This window comes from Leptonychotes weddellii, chromosome 6, assembly GCF_054177405.1.
Source record: "Leptonychotes weddellii isolate Sample4059 chromosome 6, ASM5417740v2, whole genome shotgun sequence".
NCBI lineage: Eukaryota > Metazoa > Chordata > Mammalia > Carnivora > Phocidae > Leptonychotes > Leptonychotes weddellii.
Genome location: NC_138374.1, coordinates 110,112,001 through 110,120,862, shown reverse-complemented (window position 1 = coordinate 110,120,862; position 8,862 = coordinate 110,112,001). Strand labels below are relative to the sequence as shown.

The window sequence follows — 8,862 nt, the reverse complement described above, 5'->3', positions numbered from 1 at the left end:
CTTCCTCTCCCATCACGGGCCACGGTTGTGTCTGTGCGCCTAACACTTTTCTGGCTTGTGATCAAGGTTTATACACCTGCATCACCCCACGCTATCAATCATGCACACCTGTCAGTCTCTTACCCGATCTTTCAGTCCTCCCCGGGAGCGACGCCCCTCTCATATGGAGACCTCCTAGCTACCCTCGACACTCCCCCGCAGCCATCCCTCTTATCGTGAGCCTGCTGGCCGCATCACGTGTTGTCCTCAGTGCCACTGGCGTCGGGATGTCTCAGGTTCAGTACCAGGGGTTAACACAACAACTCACGGCAGATTTTTCCACCCTCACTCAGTCGGCCCTGGCCCTGCAGTGCCAACTCGATTCACTGGCCTCAGTGGTCCTCCAAAACAAGCACGGGATTGACTCGCTCAAGGCCGTGCAAGGGGGGCTCTGCTGCTTCTTACAGGAGGAATGTTGTTTCTACGCTAATGAGTCAGGGGTGGTCCAAGAAACTCTGACCCAATTACAGGAACGAGTACCTCACCGATGGGAAACACTCCCGGGGACAACTTGGTGGGATACCCTCTCACAATGGTTCCCTTGGTTCACCCCCCTCGTCGGCCCCCTCCTATTGCTTCTCCTCATAGTAGCATTTGGTCCTTCTCAGACGCCAGTTGCTCCTTACTCACTATTGCCCCTTAGAAGATGAAAATGATGCCCTCTAAACTAGGTGTTTAAAGGGGCATCAAAGGCGGGGGGAGGGGGGCGATGATAAGGGAAATCTGTCCTAAGATGGCCAACCCAGCCAGCCCCGGGGCTCTTCCAGGTTCTTCTCTCCACTCTGCTTCCCGCGCGCGCCAATCCAGGTTCTTCTCTCTGCCCCGCTTCACGCACACGCCAAGAGTGCCCAGTATGCGGAAGGAGAAGTGTATAAATTGCCCCCTTTGTTTGTGCTCGGGGCTCAGACCTTTGGAGATCACTCTCCTCTGAGCCTGCCGGCATTAAATAAACCTCCTATCCTCCAAGATCTCTGAGTGCCGCTTGGTTCTTCCGTCGGGCGATCCAGTCCAGGTTCCGTAACACAAGCAGTTTAACTATTTAAAATGGAAAATATATTCTGAATTTTCCAAAATTAACCATGTAAAATTGGTCTCTCAGTCAAACAGGTTGAGAGGAAGTAAGTCAAGCCTATCAACTGATGAAATAAAGTTCAGAATTGCACGGTGTTTTAACCACTCACTCAAAAAATACCACTTGGTTAGAAGGTCAGAAACCAATTATTATAAAGAATTCTGATGCCTAAACAGAATATTATGCACATTTATTTATAATGTATCTACCATTTGGAAAACTGCCCAATGAATAAAGTCAAAGCCTTGCATACTACTAGAGTACTTACTATACTGTGGATAATCAAGGCATATTAAGCTGCATCAACACATTTTTTAAAAACTAAAATCTGGCATGTGCGTATCTCATTTTAAAAAATCATTTTAAAAAAGGCTATTGTTGATTAAGCATCAAACTGTTAAATGGAACAGGTACCACCCATACACACAACGTCCAAATAAGTCCAGAGAGGCCTCTAAACTCCCACATTTCTATTTGTGATGTCCTCTTACAAAAAAAAAAAAAAAATACAAGAAAGAAAAAAAAATTTGTTTTCTTCACATGATTTTTGAACTCCTTAAGGGTTCCCGATGACATTAGACTATTTAAAATGCCTTCTGAAGTCATTTGCTGTGTTAATCTTATGAACACTGTGTCCCCAGTGCTTAGAACATGTTAGACACACAGTAGGCACCCAAGTATTTGCTGAATGAATGAAAAACATAAGGCCTACCTAATCTTGCTTTGTCTTAGTGAACTTAAAAAACAGTGGTTACAAACTCTTTTTTTTTTTAAAGATTTTATTTATTTTTGAGAGAGAGAGAGCGCGAGAGCGCATGGAGAGAGAGCGCGAGAGCGCATGGGGAGAGGCAGAGGCAGAGGGAGAAGCAGACTCCCTGCTGAGCAAGGAGCCCAATGCGGGACTCGATCTCAGGACCCTGGGATCATGACCTGAGCTGAAGGCAGACGCTTAACCAACTGAGAGTTTAAAAAAAAAAAGGCATCAGGAATTTGGAATTTTGTTTCCTGAATTGACTACTACACGTTTAGGACAACATTAACTGTAAATGTTTATTTGCTTAGTCAGAAGTACTTCAGAGTATAATGTTTAGAAGGCTAGCATGTAAAATAATCAATTCACTTCAATTAATTACCTTAGAATACCTTTCACTATAACTTCCACTATGTCATTCTTTTGTTTAAAAATTTCTAATTGCTCTGCGCTATCTTTAGAATAAAGTCCAAATTCCTTAGCTGGGATTGCAAGCCTCTATTTATTCAACAGGAACATACTGACTTCCTTCTTTGAAGCTGGCAGGTACTAAGGATAAAAAGATGCACAACAAATGGACCTTTCCATTGAAGAGTTCATAACCTAGTGAAGAGGTATTCAGAAGCATCTGGCAGAGATATGGCCAGTAAAAGTCAAGAAAAGTCTCAAGTTTCAGGCTATTAGGTACAATCTCAAGATTGGTTCTCAGATGGAGAGTTACAGAGCTGATTTTTCATTTTACAAATACCATTTTGGCATCTATAAGGGAAATGAATCAGAGCCTCATGTCCCACTATTTTTCCCAAGCTGGCCCATTTTTGAGCTTTAGAAATCCTAATTTCGTCAACTGCAATGGCTTCCCCTCAAAGTCCAGCACAAATCCCCATGCTCCCATGGGACCTTCGTGGAGTCCATTCAGATCAAAAGAGAACTCCCCTTCCTTTGACGTCCCAGTAGCAGCCCTCTACTAGGGCATACTTCTGAGCCTGTAAGGACCTTCCTTATATTGTTAATGACACTATCAGTCCAGATTATAAAGTCCTTAATAACAAAGGCTGTAGTAGATTCCTCTGAATCTCCCACTGTATTTAGCACAGTTCCTTTTCCACAATACGCCTTCACAAGGTACAATGAATAACTGTTGATTATCAGCTGGATTATATCTGAGACATTATAGAGTGTGTGAAAGTCCATAAGTAGATGGTAACAAAGAACAAAGAGTTTAAAAAATCTGAAAACATAAGTACTATTTCCAAAAAATAAAACCCTAAAGTGCTTGCATTGTTCTTTTCCAGATGGCTTAGTTACTCGTAATGCATATAGCAATCAAAGCCATAGGTCTATCAGCAAGAATACCAACCAGAAAACCAGCCTTAAGTCTTAATTCATGATTATAATCTTGGGCTATAATAAGAAAGCAGGCATACACAAATCTCTCTCTCTCTCTCTCTCTATCACACACACACACACACAATTTACTCATACCCATTTCCTTTCTTTCCAGTTCAAAGCCTAAGAGATTAAACAGCCTTGTCCACTTAGAAATAGACACCAAACTAACCTACTTATTATTTAATATACAATTAAAAGAGAAAAATCCAGAATGGTGAAACCATTAATGTATGTCCAACAATATCTCCCTAACTGAAAGCTGACCATCAGATTATGTACATACCTAATTCTTCTGGGACTTACAGTTTTGTAGGCAAAAATCTTCATTACGGTCAAGTATATAGAAGTATATTATACTGATACCCTCTATTGACTTCTCTCTGTTGCCTATCTTTTGATTATTTCACTCTTTATTTCCATCAAACAGAGATAAACATAAAGAACACCTACCCATATTTTGTTTAATATGTCAAACACATGAAGACATTTTTAAATTGCACATTTTACCATTTTTTATATTAAAACATAAAACCCAGTGTCCCAATTATTTCATTAATTGACATAGTTTAAAAAGGTCTCTACTTCAATTCAAGCACTTACCCTGTCATATGTTATCTTTAAGAAACTGATTTGCTGGGGCGCCTGAGTGGCTCAGTCAGTGGGCGTCTGCCTTCGGCTCAGGTCATGATCCCAGGATTCTGGGATCGAGCCCCACATCGGGCTCCCTGCTCGGCGGGAAGCCTGCTTCTCCCTCTCCCTCTCCCACTCCCCCTGCTTGTGTTCCTGCTCTCCCTCTCTCTCTCTGTCAAATAAATAAATAAAATCTTAAAAAAAAACAAACAAAAAACTGATTTGCTTTATACTGTTAACTGTTAAAATATAGTTTAAATTCAATTTGTGAATTAGTCCACCATCCAGGTAGAATTTTCCAAATAATCATTTCTTCCATTATGGCACTGAATGAATTCTAAGAATCATACAACCCTGCTAATTTAGAACTTTATTTTTGTTGTTACTTACTTCTTTGGTAATCTTATCAATATTATTGAGGAGAATCTCACAAACAAATAATACAAGGGGAAAAACACCGGAATATGACACAGAGATACAACTCTTAACCCACTTTTACCAAGAACTTTCTTTGTGATGTGTGACCAATCCCTCAGAGCCTTAGGTACCTCAAATATCATATGAAGGTACTGGATTATATGATCTCCAAAATCCCTTCCAGTCTCAAAAGTCCACTCAATCCTAATTTCTACTGAAATAAACAAATAAGTCATGTTGTATAAATGCAGAGGTTTTTTTATTCAAGTGGAGCAGCAGCTATAGATTAGTTACTACTCCAGAGCAGAGCCTCCTAGCAATATACGATTAATTCCCAAGAGATCCCTTAATTAAAACTTCATGGAAGACAGCACTATTGGATAACAGTAAATAAATGATCAATTAATTTGAAAAATAAAATACCAAGAAGGAAAAAGGTTTGATTTGCTTCGAATGACATATCAAGTATATAGCTGACCTCTCAAAAAAAAATTAAGTTAATGGGGGCACCTGGGTGGCTGAGTCACTAAGCATCTGCCTTAGGCTCAGGTCATGGTCCCAGGGTCCTAGGATCGAGCCCCATGTTGGGCTCCCTGCTCAGCGGGGAGCCTGCTTCTCCCTCTCCCTCTGGTGCTCCCCCTGCTTCTGTGTGCTTTCTCTCTCTGTCTCTGTGTCAAATAAATAAAGCCTTTAAAAGAATTAATTTAATGCTTCTGGGTTTGTTGTTTTCTGAACTATTGAAAGATGATGCAAAGCTCTAAGATTCCAATTTATAATTACTTACCTCCTCAAAGTAGCCTGGGAATTATCATGCGCTTAAAGTTAATGGAAAACTGTATATAAAATAGGTGACATTCTCAGTTTCATAACTTATCCCCTTTTAACCTTTCCCGCACAGATAGTTCTCTCATATTAAAAGTCAATCATGGGGCACCTAGGTGGCTCAGATGGTTAAGCATCTGCCTTCAGCTTGGGTCATGATCTCGGGGTCCTGGGATCCAGCCCCACATCAGGCTCCCTGCTCAGCGGAGAGTCTGCTTCTCCTTCTCCCTGTGCATCTCCCCTCTGCTGGTGCGCTCTCTCTCTCAAATGAATAAATAAAATCTTAAAAAAATAATTTAAAAAAAGTCAGTCAGGTGTATGTTTAAAGCATCATTACATGAAGTATTTTATACAGTTTTTCCTATTACAAATCAACATTGAAAAATGTGTGAGCTATAAGCCCATTTTCACACTTTTACTTTTAGTAAATGATTCTATGAATATAAATTATTTAATAAGCCTGAGAATTTGTTTTCTGAAAGTGAAAATTATATGTCCTCTTGAAAACACCTCACGTGGGTTCTCATTCGATAAGAAAAGCTACGTATCATCTGACTATCTTCCTAAAAGATTATGATAATTACCAAAAATTACTACAAAGTCATAATTATCAACAAGAAAATGCTGGTACCCAAAGGGGGAAAATATGTTGGGTAACAACAAAAATTATGAATTCTAGCCCTGCCTCTATCATCACCCAGCTAATGCAAGCTTAGGAAATCCATTTGCCTTCTCAGTGCCCTTCCTATGCCATCTGTCAAGTGAGGAAAAGCCTGCCCATCCCTCAAGCAAACTGTTACCAAAAAGAAAACTCATTCAAACCTCTTCTGTCATATTTTCATCTAGCTATACAGTTGAAACAACAGGTTTCAGTGTACATCCTGAATAAATTACACTTTACAATAAGTAACAAAATGTTGGCAACACAAATGCTGATTCTGAATTATTGCATAATTATACTGCACATTAATTATCTCTCTGTAATGCAAAGGCTTCTAAATATTTTATTTATTGAGAGAGAGAAAAAGAGAAAGCGCGCCTGTGTGCAGGAGGTGGGGGAGCACATGGGCAGAGGGACAGGACAGTGAGAGAGAATCTCCAGCAGAAGACACGGTGCTGAGCAGAGGACCGCCCATGGCTGGGCTCAATCTCAGAGCCCTGACACCATGACCTGAGCCAAAACCAAGCGTGGGACATTCAACCCACTGAGCCACCCAGACGCCCCTATAATGCAAAGGATTTTAAACGTTAGTTAAAACTGCATTCTTATTTGTAACTGAAAACCCAAAAGAAAAAAAAGTAAAAAAAAATCTTCATGTTTCCCTATTGCCATGATTTTTAGTTTCCAAATTCTGTGTTTACATGTACTCGTCCAGCAAAATGAGTACCAATATGCTTTACTGACATCTTACACACTTAGAGTTTTGTACATTTAAAAAAGTTTTCACAGGTATCTTCTCAAAACTTCACAGTGGAGTGAATGGGAAAGAATTTCCAGATTACAGACGAGAAAACTCAAAAGAGAAAAGTTACAGGACTTATCCAAGATTACATAAGAAGAAAAAACTAGAACTCAAGATTTCCTGACTCCTCTAAAGCAGTACCACATCCAGGCTATTTTGTGTGTTTACACACAGACACAGGCTCACATACACATGCCAAGCCCTGTATAACTGCAGCTGCTTCTTGGAAATGGAAAAATTGCAGAAATCTGCATATGAATGAAATTTTCTCAAGCCCTGCAAAGCCACATTTCAAGGCTAGGGTTTCATGGGCTGCAAGGCAGTCCTAAGGCCATAGAAAAACTGTTTAGCTCAAAACCCAACCACATCCTGAAGAATTCTGAACCAGCCTCAGGTCCCAAATCCCTTGACTTTCCTACATGAACAGAGAGCTCTATCATTACGAGTCCTCCTCATGCATCCCACTTTACCAAGGATAATACTTCTGACCAGGATAACCCTTGGGTTTCTTCCAGTTTTGCTGAGCAGTAATTGACACACATCACTGTAGAAGTTTAAGATGTACAGTATGATGAATATACATATACTGTGAAATGATAAAATGATCATCTCAATAGGTTCAGCAAGCATCCATGATCTCATAAAGACACAATAAAAAGCAAAAAAAGAAGAAAAAAGGGAAAAAAAGTTCTCCTTGTGATTAGAACTCTTAGGATTTACTCTTTTAATAACTTTCCTATATAATGCTAACCATAGTCAGGTTGCACATTACATCCCTAATATTTATCTTATAACTGGAAGTTGGTAACTTGTGACCACCTTCCTCCAATTCCCCCTCCCCTCACCCTCCTCTATCTCTGGTCACCCCAAGTCTCATGATCTCTTTTTCTATGTATTTGGTTGTTTTTGGTTTTGGTTTTGGTTGTTTTTAGATTCCACATATAAGTGAGGTCATACCATATTTGTCTTTCTCTGACTTACTTCACTGAGCATAATGCCCTCAAGGTCCATCCACGTTGCCGCAAATGGAAACTAAAACCACAGTAAGATATCACCTCATGCCTCTGAGAACAGCCATCATCAATTAGGACGGGCATCATCAAAAAAGATGAGATAAAAAAGGCTGGCAGGGACGTGTAATAGTGGGAACCCCTGTGCACTGTGCACTATGAGTGGGATTGTAAACTGGTACAGCCACTATGGAAAATCCTCAAAAATTAAAAACAGAACTACCATATGATACAGCAACTGCACTTCTGGGAATATATCCAAAGGAAATGAAAACCCTAACTTGAAAAGATATCTATTACCCCCATGTTCAAAGCAGCATTTGAATTTATAAATATAATTTGTATAATTATTACATATATACAATTAGATGATATTTAATGGAGTATTACTCAGCCGTAAAAAAACCAGAATAATCCTTTTTTAAATAGTATTTATAATACCCCTTCACTTTTCAAGAATCTTTATAAATTTCCTGTCACTTAACCGTTAGACCAAATTTAAAACAACCTTAAGTTAAAGCTTGCTGGGTAAATAAAACAAACATTAAGGCTATTTCAGTTTCAAAAAAAACACGTTTTATGTTTAAAAAAGTATATGGCTTACCCTTTTAAAAATATTTTATATGAAGAAAAATATCATTTTTAAATCCATTTTAAACTAAAAGTTACATAAGGATATGCTTCCAAATATTTTCATTTAACAGCTACAGAATGCTTAAAATGCAAGGTTCTATATCAAAATGGGTGACAAAAAATACATAAAAATCAACTTATTTCCTACCCTTAAAGAGCTTAAAATATAGCAGATAAGAAGTAATAAGGACAAACTTCCATGCAATTGCAATAAATTATGACATTGACTATATTCCATACTAAATGATATTCCCAATTTTCTAAGAGGCTTTTTTTTTTTAAAGATTTTTTATTTATTTATTGAGAGAGATAGTGATAGAGAGCATGAGAGGGGGAGAGTCAGAGGGAGAAGCAGACTCCCCGCTGAGCAGGGAGCCCGATGCGGGACTTGATCCCGGGACTCCAGGATCATGACCTGAGCCGAAGGCAGTCGCTTAACCAACTGAGCCACCCAGGCGCCCCTCTAAGAGGCTTTTTTATATAAAAGGGCGGGGGATTAGGTATCAAATGATATCAAATGATTTTCTGCTCTACTAAGTTTATCATACAAGTTTTCTTACCGAACCAAATGAGGTAATGAATCATGTAACTATATCTGTTCTGTTAAACCATCTTTAAATGCTCAGATAAAAA

The 8,862-nt window shown here is 39.2% G+C and overlaps 1 long non-coding RNA gene across 1 annotated transcript; it reads right to left on the bottom strand.

Moving 5' to 3' along the window:
* Positions 1 to 4,979: 4,979 nt before the first annotated feature.
* On the bottom strand, positions 4,980 to 8,856 carry LOC145722336 (uncharacterized). The gene is made up of 2 exons (XR_014146522.1): positions 6,875 to 8,856; positions 4,980 to 6,788 (listed from the first exon to the last, which is right to left on the bottom strand). It is a non-coding gene; the product is annotated as an uncharacterized LOC145722336 (long non-coding RNA).
* Positions 8,857 to 8,862: the final 6 nt, after the last annotated feature.